Here is a 13,660-nt window from a genome sequence, read left to right as displayed (position 1 = left end):
ACAATCATGCAACGGTGTAAATGGGTAGTGGAGGAAGAAGGAATTTATTAGAGAGAAAAGATTTTACTACTTCAATTGATCTTAACTCTCAACAGAAAAAATATAGTAATCTACGATTATCGAGGTAGTGAAGAGGTAATATGCCTATAAAACATCTCAGATATTGTGCTGCAATTTGTGCATATTACATTTGCATTAAATGTCTTGATTTTTAATCCTATTAAGGTCAAAATCACAGGGGAAAAAATGAATTCATTTTATATATATAGGGATTAAAAATATAAAACATTAATTATAGTGTTTTTTTGCATAAAACATTAATTATGGTGGTTTTTTTTTGCATAAAACATTAATTATGGTGTTTTTTTGCATAAAACATTAATTCTGGTGTTTTTTTGCATAAAACATTAATTATGGTGGGTTTTTTTTTTAATAATACATTAATTATGGTGGGTTTTTTTTGCATAAAACATTAATTATGGTGTTTCTTTTTGCATAAAACATTATGGTGTTTTTTTTGCATAAAACATTATGGTGTTTTTTTTCTGCAGAAAACATTAATTATAGTGTTTTTTGGATAAACATTATGGTGTTTTTTTCTGCATAAAACATTAATTATGGTGTTTTTTCTGCATAAACCATTAATTATGGTGTTTGTTCTGCATTAAACATTAATTATGGTGTTTTTTGCATAAAACATTAATTCTGGTGTTTTTTCTGCATAAAAGATTAATTATGGTGTTTTTTTGTATTTCTATTTATTTTTTCCCGTTTCATATTTTTTGGGGGGGTTTCTTTTACTCACGTTTAGCGCTAAAAAATTCTATTCAGCAAAACATTTCTTTATTTCTTTGTTGTTTTCATTTCCAACAATCAATCATGACAAGAATTGTTCATTTTGAATAAAATTTATGTAAGTTTATAAACACATATATATAGACAAGCAACTACCTCAAGTCAGGATCAAAACCCAACAGCCCAAAGGAGGTGTATGTTGAGCAAAAAAAAAAAAAAAAAAGCAATCAATTTTTTTAACTTTGACCCCTATTATGACCCCTTAAAATTTATTGTTTTGGGCTCGAATCAAGTTATTCAGTTAGATCCATGTCCAAGGAACCTATATCTAAAATTTCAATTGTTTATACCCAAAAATGTCGGAGGAGTTTGGTAGAGTTCTCAAAGGTCAAATCGTTGAACTTGAACTCCTTAACAGCTAAATTTCTGGCCCAAAACCGATCACATCGATTTTTCCAAATCTCAGTAGCCTGTATATCAAATTTCGAGTCTGTAGACTGAAAATTGACAGAGTTATTGTGTAGGGAAATGTACACAGACAGACACACACACACACAGACACATTCACTTTTATAGATATATAGACTAGACTACCCGTGACCCGTTGGGTCAGTATGTTATACTAGCTATGGAATTAATTTATGAGCATGACACTTGTGACGTAAAGAAAATATTTTTTTGCGACATAACAGAAACATTTCTAGGAAAGTATATTAAAATGAAAAAAAGAATATAGATAGATTTCTATGAGTCGTTCTGTTTATTATTGTTTATTTTTGAAAAAAAAAAAAAAAAAACTTACAGCCATTGAATTATAAGTGGTTTGCCATACTTCTAGGTAAATGTGCACTGAACAGATACCATAATACTTAAATTCAAATTTGATATATCTTTTTTAAATGAAATTGTTACTTGAAAGTACAGAATAGTTAAAAAAAAAAAAAAAAAAACAAGAAAAAACTTTCCCCATGTTAAGAATGGCTTTTTAAATAGAAAATGAAAATAAAATGTAACTTTTTTTCACTTATTTTAAACAAACATTCATGACCCATTGGGTCAAATATTTAATTTATATGTTAATAATAAGGTCAATAAAACTAATTAAGACAATGCGAAAATGAACGATGTAAAAAAAAGCAGGAAGTATTAACAATTGTTTATTTGGATAATTTAAACACAAAAAAAAAAATTGGAACGCTGAAAACGTACACAGTAAAACAATATGTGCGCAAAAGTAGTGATTTGTGTTTACTTGTTTACGCTGTTATGGGTTTATGTTTCTGTACGCATGCACAACCAGAAGTCGTAAACCGGATGTTGGGTTACAACACCCGTTACAAGGTCATTTGAGTTTTATAATTGTATAAGATAGATTTTGTTTGTTTGTTTTTTATTTTCTTCCTTTAAAGATTGTAATGCTGGGTATGGGGCAGCCAGACCAGCTGCCAACATGCCCCGCTTTTTTATTGAAACCAACCGAGAGCTCTTTTTAGTATCCTCGCTGTTTCCTTAAGTGCAATTGTCTGGATCTCTTTTGCACTTGGTTCACCAGGTATATTAGTTAGGTAGGACTTCAGGTTCTTCTTCATAAGCCCTGTGGCACCTATGATAACTGGTATGATTGATATCTCCTTAAGATTCCAGTTTCTTTTCATATTGAACTTCAACGTGACCATTTGACTTTTTAAATTTATACAAAAGGAACATACTTCCGCTACCAATACGGAAACGATTAATATTTGCAAAGAATTACTGCATGATTTGCTTGGATATTTTTACCAGAAACTCTTGATTTTAACCTACATTACACCATTCTTACAATATGGATTTTAATTTTTTTCTTTCAAGGATTATTTCTGCATTTGAATACCTCCACGTTGGCCACATGATAATTGGGTGCCTTGCGGCCCCAGGCTAAACCTGTAGGAGATCTCAGAGTAGTAGGGGACACCGATGTGTGGACACGCCCTGGCACATTACCAACCCCTACCTCACTGTGTTGTGGGTACCCTTGTTTGGGCGAAGACTAGGGGAACCAACCCCCAAATCCAACACCACTGCCTTCTGGGCCTTATCACAGCAAAGGCTAAAAGATGAGAACTCTGACTTCAAATCCTAATGCTGCCTTGCAGTTTTCCTTAAAAAGCTGTGGAACCTCATCCAGAAAGTATAGGCCTAGTAGCAGACACGATAGGGCGACTGTCTACCTCACTGAGATTAGTTTTCGACCACATATATATATATATATATAGAGAGAGAGAGAGAGGGAGAGAAAGAGAGTTTGTGTGTTCAAATTTCAATGAAGTCTTGGATATATTTACCAGAAACCCTTTTTATCTACACTAGCATTTCAACCTGGCGTTGTTGAGCAAAAAAAAAAAAAAGTGGTAGTAGGAAGGCAGGCTCGAACCCGTACCCTGAAGGAGGAAAAGAATGGGAAAAAAACGTGACGTCTGTGCTGTTACGACCACCATCAAACTGGAAGTGACATAGGTTTAAATTAAGGCTAGACAATCCAAAAGAGAGGATGACTTTTGAAAATATCAGCGAAAAAAGCGACCCCTCCCTGTAGAAAAGTGCCCAGTTGAGGGTGAAGAAATTAATGTTTTTAACCAATTTTTTTTATATTTGTCGTCTGAAGGATCAAGCTTCAAAATGATACTGAGCTTGTGAAAATCCGTCGCCTCTGTCAAAAGTTTTAGGCAGACGTGCAAACATACATACATGCATTGGTAGCTCAAATGTCAATGAAGAAAAGTCTTGGATATTTTTTTACCAGAAACTCTTGCTTTTTTTTCAACATTACATCATTCTTACAAACAGATCTTAATTTTTTTTTCAAGAATTAATTCTGAAATTGGATACCAATGATCATGTCCTTTTTATGCTTTCAACACTAATTCCCTTGCTTTAGATCCATTAAAGGCATTTCATCTTTAATATTTTCTCTGTATTTAGCAAAATAATTGGGTCCCTAACACAGGAAAGATTAACAAGATGTTAGTTTATGTTACATCAAAAAATAATAAAAATGGCAAAAACAGTTGCTAAAATGTCAAAGAAAAAATTTAGAAATTAAAAAAAAATTACTCAACTCGTTCTATGGGTACTAGCTATAAATTGTCCGCACTTGTACAGTTTAATCAAAACATTAAAAAATGAAAATATCGAAAAAAAAAAAAAAGGTTATATTGTACGTATCTGTTTTGGACTGAAGATCTCTGAAAAAAAATTTCATCAAGAATTTTTTTTTTTACAGCGGAAAAACACGTTCTTATGATAGCACGTTGAAGTCAGCCATTATGGAAATTTTTAACACGCCATGGGGAGATAACTCAGTTTAAAGTGCCGACACTCCCTCCCCATCTTTAATACTAGCTTTTCTTCCTAAAAATCAAACTTTTTGTTCGGTATCATAACAAATTGTTTTTTCGCTGTCAAAATAAAAAAATAAAAAATAAAATAAAAATAACTACTGGATAAAATTAAGTGAGTTTTTTTTTTTTTCAGAGAACTTTGTTCCATAACGGATACATACAATATAACCTTTTTTTTTTTTTGGATATTTTCATTTTTTAATGTCTTGACTAAACTGTACAAGTACCAAATTGGCATTCTATCTACATAGAAACACTTTAGAAAGTGAAAAAAAAAAAAATATTAACTCAACTCTTTCTATAGGTACTAGCTATAATTGATAGAACAATTACATGCCAAAATTGAGGAAATAAATTCAATATTTTGGATTTTAGATTTGATTAACAGTGTTTTGTTTATTTACAGAAAACAGTTTTTGTGGATACAGCGCCTCGTTTAATATCCAGAAAACTACTTATTTGCGGAAAATTTTAATACGATATTCATTTTCAGCATACCTGAAAACCTACTTAAGCGTCATTTTAAAGGAAAATGTTAAGGTGTTAAGTAGAAATTTACCATTTTTTTTTTTAAGAAAATAAAAATAATTACAATTTTAGCGATTAAAAGTTTTAATTACTTTTAAATACAAACAAAATCTCGGTAGTCGAATTAAATTGTCTTCCTTGAAATTTTGGTAAAATTTAAGACAATATGCCCATTCCTCACTTCCCTATAAAAACCCTTAAAGGTACTTCACTTATGTTGCCGTGCTCCGTGCTGTAATAATAACGTTATTATTTAGAAAGCTATTCGGCGCTTCTACACTATTGAGACGAAGCTTTATATCCATGCCTATACCTAAACGTAGATTCCATGAACAGGCTTCTTTCTTAGAACTGCTCACCTGTGGAACTCTATTCCGTTTGCCTGCTTTCCAGCTAACTACAATCTGATTGTGAACAAGTTCTTATTGAACCGCCCCCCCCCTAAGTAATCCAATTTACAAAATTCCCACTAATGTTTACTACGCTAAAATCACAAGGACTAATGTATACCTATTAACCCTTATCCTCGAGTGGCCTCTGGGCCTTGATAAGCGATGACCCCTCTCCCCATATAAAAAATAAATGGAGTTTTCAACTGTTTTTTTTTTTTTTTTTTAATTAAGTTACAATTTATACAGTCGAAATTACCTGATTATTTCTGAATTATTAAAAAAAAAAATTACGGGTTTGTATTACTGTACACATAGATTCGAAAAAGTTGTCAAAAAACAAATATATAACAAATAAATGTTATCAAAGGCAAAATAAGTTACTTTTCTACTTAACTGGATACTTTTTTGTGTGTTTTTATTTAATGCAACATGTTTATTCAGCTCGAAAAATAGTGTTTACCGATGTATTGGAAAATTTAAAATGGCGCCCGACTCTCTTTTGCACAGGGTAAGTTTGGGAAAACGAGTTAAAAATAAGAAACTATACAAAATACTGTCAGAAACCCACCGAATATGTCAGCGTATGTCACGGTAACTTATATTGAGTGAGTTTCTAACAGTATTTGTATAAACATATGTATATACAACTTTTTCGAATCTATGTGTATAGTAATACAAACCTCAAAACAACTTTAATCGTGTTAGCAGGTGAAAAATTGCCGCCATTTTGTTTAAATCAAAACGGGAAATTACCTCCCCTTTGAACTCTCCTATGTTTTATGATTGTTTTCATAAAATTCTATATTTTGTATTTTCTTTAATAAATAATTTTCTACCGAATCGATTTTCGTAATTTTTGGATATAATCATCTTAAAAATATGAGGAATATGTAGATACCATTGTTTGCATTGTTTTCTAGAAATTTAGTTTTACGATTTCCGAAATTTCATCCCAATAATGTATAAGCGCCAATTCTGTACTTTCAACTAACAATTTAATAATAATAATAATAATAATAATAATAATAAAGATATCGTAAAACTTGAAAAGTCTTTAAAAAAATAAATAAATAGCACGGTAAAATATGTGCATAAGCATTCAAATAATTTATTCTTCCATCTAGCTGGATAGGTTTTGTGGTTGTGTGTGTTTTAACGTTTTTTAAAGTGTTTATTCTGTTCGGAAAAAAAAGGGTAAATTTTCAGATTAGGTCCATCCACCTCCACAATTTTCTTTTAAATGATAACTTTTACCGGTTTTCGACTATGCTGAATACGAAAATCGCATTGAAATTTTGCACAAATAATTAGTTATCGAGATATAAAAATTGTATTATGCATTGCATTCTTTGGCGCCCATCCTTTTTACGCGTGTGCAGTGTCAGTCATAGATGAGTAGAGTTGTTTATGGCGCGCGCACGCGCGTAAAAAAGATGGCCGCCAAAGAATAAAATACATAATACACATTTTTATATCTCGATAACTACTTATTTTTGCAAAATTTCAATGCGATTTTCGTATTCAGCATAGTCGAAAAGAGTTGTCATTTAAAAGAAAATTATGGAGGTGGACCTAATCTAAAAAAATAGCAAAAAAAAAAAAAAAAAAAAAATAGTACCGACTGCCGAGTTAATAAATTAAGCCGACGACGACAAAATGGCCGACAAGAATATGCCGTCTTCGGAGTGTCAATAATCGCTAAAAACTCGAAAAATAAACTAAATGCTGATAGAAAATTACCCAATAATGTCACCGTGACATCATTATTTTATTTATTGTATATTTGAAGTTTTTTTTACACTTTTTTTGTTCGTTGGTTTCTCTGCTTTTTACATAGTTTTTTTTTTTCAGATTGAATTCAAATTTCAGGATATATATATATATATATTTTTTTTTAATTGTTAGGTGAAAGCACTGAATAGTAACAAATGATGTTAAGAATAGCTTTCTAATTAATAAGTTATTAGAAAGCTATTAGAAGCTAAATAATAACGTTATTATTTAAGTACGGTAACAAAAGTGCATAAATACCATCTTGGTACTGGTCGCGGTAAGAGTTCCCTGCCGAACACCCTCCAAAAACAACGATGTCTCCCGTTTCTCGCGCAGCCGCAAAGGACATGTTTTAGTTGCCATAGTAACAACACTTTTTATCGACATTGTTTTACTGTTTAAAGACAGTACTACACATTTATTAATAATATCTCACTTTTAATCACTTTTATCGACTTTTTAAAACTTTTTTTTTTTACTCTTTTTAAATGACAACGTTAATGTTTATGAATATTGAAATAAAACATTATGTTTATGAATATTGAAATAAAACATTACTACACATTTATTAATAATATCTTTTTTTTTTTTTTTTTACTGTTTTACTGTTTGTGTCACTTTTATCGACTTTTTCTTTTATGAAACTTATCGGCGGTTCTTGAAATTTACTTACCACAAAATGATGATAGAATAATAAATTTACTTACGTTTAATCAATGTTATTTTCTTTTTTAAATAGCATTTTCTTTTTAAATGACGACGTTTTTACTGTTCATGAATATTAAAAGAAAAATAATTACTAAACATTTATTAATAAGAAAATGGGTGCTAGTGCACTTATTGATCCGTGCTATATTTTAAATCGTATTTCTAAGCTTAAAGTTTAATGTTTTTTTATTCAATTGTAAGGTTAAAGTAGAGAATAGGTACAAAACACCCTCCCCGTGTTAAGAATGGCTTTTAAAATAATAACGTTATTTCAGCACGGATCAATAAGTGCACTAGTACCTATTTTCTTATTAATAAATGTTTAGTAATTATTTTTCTTTTAATATTCATAAACAGTAAAAACGTCGTCATTTAAAAAGAAAATGCTATTTAAAAAAGAAAATAACATTGATTAAACGTAAGTAAATTTATTATTCTATCATCATTTTGTGGTAAGTAAATTTCAAGAACCGCCGACAAGTTTTGTGGTAAGTAAATTTCAAGAACCGCCGATAAGTTTCATAAAAGAAAAAGTCGATAAAAGTGACACAAACAGTAAAACAGTAAAAAAAAAAAAAAAAAGATATTATTAATAAATGTGTAGTAATGTTTTATTTCAATATTCATAAACATAATGTTTTATTTCAATATTCATAAACATTAACGTTGTCATTTAAAAAGAGTAAAAAAAAGTACTGTCTTTAAACAGTAAAACAATGTCGATAAAAAGTGTTGTTACTATGGCAACTAAAACATGTCCTTTGCGGCTGCGCGAGAAACGGGAGACATCGTTGTTTTTGGAGGGTGTTCGGCAGGGAACTCTTACCGCGACCAGTACCACCATCTTTTGTTTTTTAATAAATTGTTAGGTGAAAGTACGGAATAGTTTCAAAACGCCCTCCCTCTCCCCATGTTAAGAATGGCTTTCTAAATAATAACGTTATTTCAGCATGGTAACAAAAGTGCACTGCATAAGTACCAAATTTTTTTTACCCTTTTTTTTTTTTATTTATTTGCTTTGCTAAATCTAACCCTCTCCCCAGAAAACTACTTGATCAATTTAAGTGATTTTTTGGAATATGAAATCTTTGTTTCGTGACGAGTACATACATCAAAAAGATTTTTTTTTAAATAAATGTTTTTAAAAAAAGCGCTATAACATGACCTTTTATACCTAATCAGATATTTTTTTGGTACTTGTGCACTTTTGCCACCCTGTTGAAATAATAACGTTATTTAGAAAGCCATTCTTAACATGGGGAGGGTGTTTTGTAACTATTCTGTACTTTAGACCTAACAATTTAATAAACAAAAAAATGGTACTTATGCATTTTTGCCACCGTGCTGAAATAATAACGTTATTATTTTGAAAGCCATTCTTAGCATGGGAATAATGTTTGTAACTATTCTATACTTTCACCTACCAACTTAATAAAAAAAAATAGATGGTACTTGTGCATTTTTGTCACCGTGCTGAAATAATAACGTTATTATTTTGAAAGCCATTCTTAGCATGGGATTAGCGTTGTGTAACTATTCTGTACTTTCACCTAACAAAATAAAAAAAAAAGATGGCACTTGTGCATTTTTGTCACCGTGCTGAAATAATAACGTTATTATTTTGAAAGCCATTCTTAACATGGGGAGGAGAGGGTGTTTTTTTTTTTAAATTACTTATCCGGAAAAAGTTTTAGTCGTTTTACTCACTCTAAAACGTGTACTCGGTTCGGAAACCATACAGTGTTTATCGGTATATTTGAAAAAGCAAAATGGCGGCGTGCTCGCTGTTGAATACAGCAAGTTTGGGAAAATGAGTTCAAACTAAATAATTACACAAAATACTATTAAAAACCCACCGAATATATGTCAGCCTATGTCACGATAACATATATTGAGTGAGTTTTAACAGTATTTTGTATAATTTATTAGTTTTAGCTCATTATCCCAAACTTAACGTATTCAACAGAGACCTCACCCCACCCCCACCGCCATTTGTCTTTTTCAAATATACCGATAAACACTGTATGATTTTCGAACCGATTACACGTTTTAAAGTGAGTAAAACCACTAAAAACCCTTCCAATTAGGTAGAAGAGTAACTTATCTTGCCTTTGGTAACATTTATTTGTTATATATTTGATTTTTGCCTACTTTTTCGAATCTATGTGTATACAAACCAATACTATTTTTTTTTTAAATAACGCGGTAGCAAAAGTATCTTTTTTTTTTTTTCTTTCGCGTATTGCCATGGCCGCGACCTTTATAAATTACCCCAATATTTATGCCCGAAATCTAGAGTGACCTCCCACCTTTTATTTTAATAAAAATGTCCCTAAGAACCTGACCCTTTGTTCGACCTGGCAGAGGTGGAGGGGGGGGGGTAGCTAGTTAATACATTTTTAAATTACTAACTTTGCGTTCAGAGCAAAAAAATAAATAAACAAACGATTAGAAAAAATAATATTATCGATAACATAAATTTAAAAAAATAAAATTTTAAACAGAAATTTTTTTTAAAATAATAAGAAGAAAGAATTACTAGAAAGAAAGCAACTCACGTCGTTTAGTCGTTGCAAACTCAGCCGCTGCTAACGGTTTCCTCACCGTATCTACGGATGACCAAAACTGACAAAAAATACAGACTTTTAAAAAAATTTTTACTTAAGGTTTTTAATGTACGAGACGTTTTTAGTTATCTCCCACTGCAAGAATTTAGACACCAGGGTCGGGATGTGGGATTGAGAAGTCAGCGGCCCCCTCCCCCAAGGTGGAGCACTGAACTACAAAAAGTGCCTGGGCAGCCCCATCGACATCCCTCGGTGCCCAATTAGCCATAAATTAACACCTTCTCAAAAAAAAAGATAGTCAAGCTTGGTTGGGTGGACTATGAGAAATTCCATTTACATTCACCATTTCTTTTTGTTCAGCCGCCTACGCAATTTAGTGGTCGGCTGTCATTGGTTGATTTTGGATGTGTCAGGTGATTTGCTGGGTGCACTTTTTGTATCATGCTTTATTTTTCAGTCCACACAGGAACTCGGCATCGGATGGACTCAAAACCCAGCGGTTGCTACACTGGAGAGAGCTGCGACAATTCTTTCATGTTGTATCACCAAACTGTTGGTGAACAAGGGGCCGACGAGACTCGAAGGTATATGCCCCATGTTTTGAGAAATGTCCTCCACTCATCAGAGTTGTATGGGGGTCCACCATCACAAGCAATTTCCTCCGGCACACCATAATTCGCGAAATACCTGTGTAAGATGTTGCATAGTGGAGATCCTGGCGTCGTGTTGCATTGAGGATACCTCAGTCCAACCTGAATATCTGTCAGCATATATCATATATTTCCTACACTGGAAAGAGCCACGACAATTCTTTCATATTGTATCACCAAACTGTTGGTGAACAAGGGATCACATCTCTACAAGTAGAGACAATTTTATATTGTTGAAATTATCCGAATTAAAGGATGACATTTAAGAACAGTCCTTCATGTTTATCTAACAAATATTGGGTCTTATCTCAATTCAACTAGAGTCCCAAGTGACTCACATTATGCCTAATTGTAGGTGCCAATATTCTGGCCGAGCCCACCATGAACATTTATAGATCCTTTCGAGGAACAAAGGACTAACACTTTGACAATAGGAGTTCATACTACCGGCTCCATGCGTATGGAAGCAAAACTGGCCACCGTTTTGCAAATGGACAATACCAGAACCAATAAACTTTCATTGCTGTTACTTTTGGCAAAGATTCTTGCGAATCGTTTGCAGGTTGTCATTACCGACTTGGTCGAACCGGATCAGACTTATGCTGTGAAGGGGAGATCGATTCAAGACAATCTTCATCTGATTCGCTCGATCATATTATTTGAAATGATTACTGTTCTCATTTTCACAACGTTTCTAGTTTAAACAAGACATTAAAAAAATTAAAATATTGAAACAAAATTATATTGTTTGTATCCGTTATGGGGTAGTCTTGCAGTTAAGTCCCGGCAAAATTTGACAACTCTAGAAGAGTTACATCAGTATTTTACACTGTCAAATCATGAATATTACAAATTATTAGTTTTAAAATATTTGTAACTCAAATTAAAAAACAACATATTTTCAGGGTTATTTATTTATGTTGGTAGTGTAGAAGAAAATGTATGAATGTTTTTTAAGAAAAGTGTATTAAAAAATAGAGAATAAATTTAAAAAAGGAAGGCGGTGGGGAAATCGCTGTTGTAAATTGTTCTTATAGTTGTCAACGGGTCAAAGTTGATTTATTTGTAAGAAAATGGTGACAGTATAGTTGTAATACAGAATAGCAGCAAAACATCCCCAACCTTCCCATGTTAAATAATAATTTCTAAATAATAACATTAATATTTCAGTGCGCAGGTCAAATTGTGCAAAAGTAGTGATTTGTGTTTATTTGTTTATGCTGTTATGGGTTTATGTTTATGTACGTATGCGCAACTGGAAGTTGTAAACCGGATGTTGGGTTACAACACCTGTTACAAGGTCATTTGAGTTTTATAATTATTTAGTTAAACATAAAGAAATTGTTGAAATTGTTGCAGCTCCATTCTTGATAAGGCATTCTTCTCGGAGCCGACTTTTGGTGAGTCTCTCTTGCCAGGTGTTTTTTCGTAGACTAAAAAACAAATAAATGTTTACAAAAAAGGTGCCAATTAATTATATTGGCCCATACAAATTAACCAATCACAGGCTACCTACAAGAAACGTGCGTAGATGGCTTAAAACATGAAAATGGTATTGTAACTGGAATTTCTCACAAGTTTTTTTTTATTTACGAAAAACAAAATTGTGTTTTTTTACATTTAAAAAAAAAAATTATTTTTATTTTTTACTTATAGTGACAGACGAGGCCATGTTTTTGTAGAGAACATTATAAAGAGGACGTCTGTGGCCTTCGAGCCAAGATCACGGTGTTGTATCTGTTCAAATGCTGCGCTCCACCTTTTTTATCCTCGGTGAGGTAGAAGTCCTTCATGACTGAGGTAATTTTCATGTTTGTTCCTATCTAAAGTGCCCCTTTTTGGGGAAATGTATTTTGGCACTTCTGCATGTCAGTGACATAAGGCGAATGTGTGTATTTTAGTTTCAAGAACCGCCGACAGATGTTGCTTGTCAGTCAAAGAACAGGGGTCGATAATCCTTCCTTTTCTAAAAGTGTGTGGAAACTAAAATATTTTGCTACATTTTTTATACAATAAATGTTTCGATTTTTGTTGTATCTGTGTAGCAGACCAGAGTATAATACCCTAGCTCGCCACAAGAAAATAATGAAACGAATGGAATTGAAGGAAACAAAAACTCAATTGATGGATAAGATAAACGTTGTTTATTTGCTGTTGAAAGAAATGAACGTTTTAGTTATAAAATGTCCGCACATATGTAACCAATGTTCGTTGTGGGACTGGTGTTGTAGCAAGAAAAGGAAATGTGTTTTCATCTCAAGTTCGGGTCACTATCGTTTGTTCGCACGTGGGAAGAGAAATAAGTGTTGTAGTGAAAATTGAGAATGATAGTCCAGCGTGTAGACAAAAGAGTGGATAGAGAGTTGACATCAGTTAGCAGTCAGCTACGCGAAGGTGTTCTCAGGGACCAGTAGTAGATAGAGAGAGAAAGAATGAGAATGTGTACATACAGTTTTTAGCTTGTGCCCCATACATAGTAGTAGGGGTGTTGACGCGCACGAGCGTGCGCCTCCCGAAGGGGAGGCGGTTGGTTAGCCCAACCTCTCTAGCCGAGAGCTAGTCCTCAAAAGGAGTAGAAACAGCTTGTCTCCTTGTTTTATACTCATTTCCGGAGTGTCTTTTGTGCATGTGTATTTCCTTAGAAAGCGGAAGTGACGTCGTCCATGTGTGCGTTCGTGTGTGCGTGTGTGAGTACATGTGTATACGTAAGCGTGTGTGTATATACACGTGAATATGAGTGTATCTACGCGAACGTGAATATGTGTACATGTGTGGACGTGGGCGCGTATGTATATGACATAGCTTGAAATGTGAATGTGTGTTTTTGTGTGAGACTTGAAAAAGGCTCGTACATATATACATATGTACAT

General features: G+C 32.7%; 1 protein-coding gene across 2 annotated transcripts in view; it reads right to left on the bottom strand.

Annotated features, from left to right (window-relative positions):
- LOC145270780 (uncharacterized) overlaps nucleotides 1–10,201 on the bottom strand; it is a 33,382-nt gene extending 23,181 nt beyond the window's left edge. The window contains exon 1 of one of the 2 annotated variants that reach the window (XM_080126375.1): nucleotides 10,132–10,201. The gene's annotated coding sequence lies outside the window, so the exon portion shown is untranslated. Of the gene's footprint in view, nucleotides 1–7,123; nucleotides 7,898–10,131 lie in introns of those variants that run through there. The other variant, XM_080126376.1, reaches the window with a different exon arrangement.
- Between the last annotated feature and the right edge of the window lie 3,459 nt (nucleotides 10,202–13,660).

Source organism: Euprymna scolopes, chromosome 46, assembly GCF_053919585.1.
Source record: "Euprymna scolopes isolate OS-2025 chromosome 46, ASM5391958v1, whole genome shotgun sequence".
NCBI classification, from domain to species: Eukaryota; Metazoa; Mollusca; class Cephalopoda; order Sepiida; family Sepiolidae; genus Euprymna; species Euprymna scolopes.
This window is presented reverse-complemented; position numbering and strand designations above follow the sequence as displayed.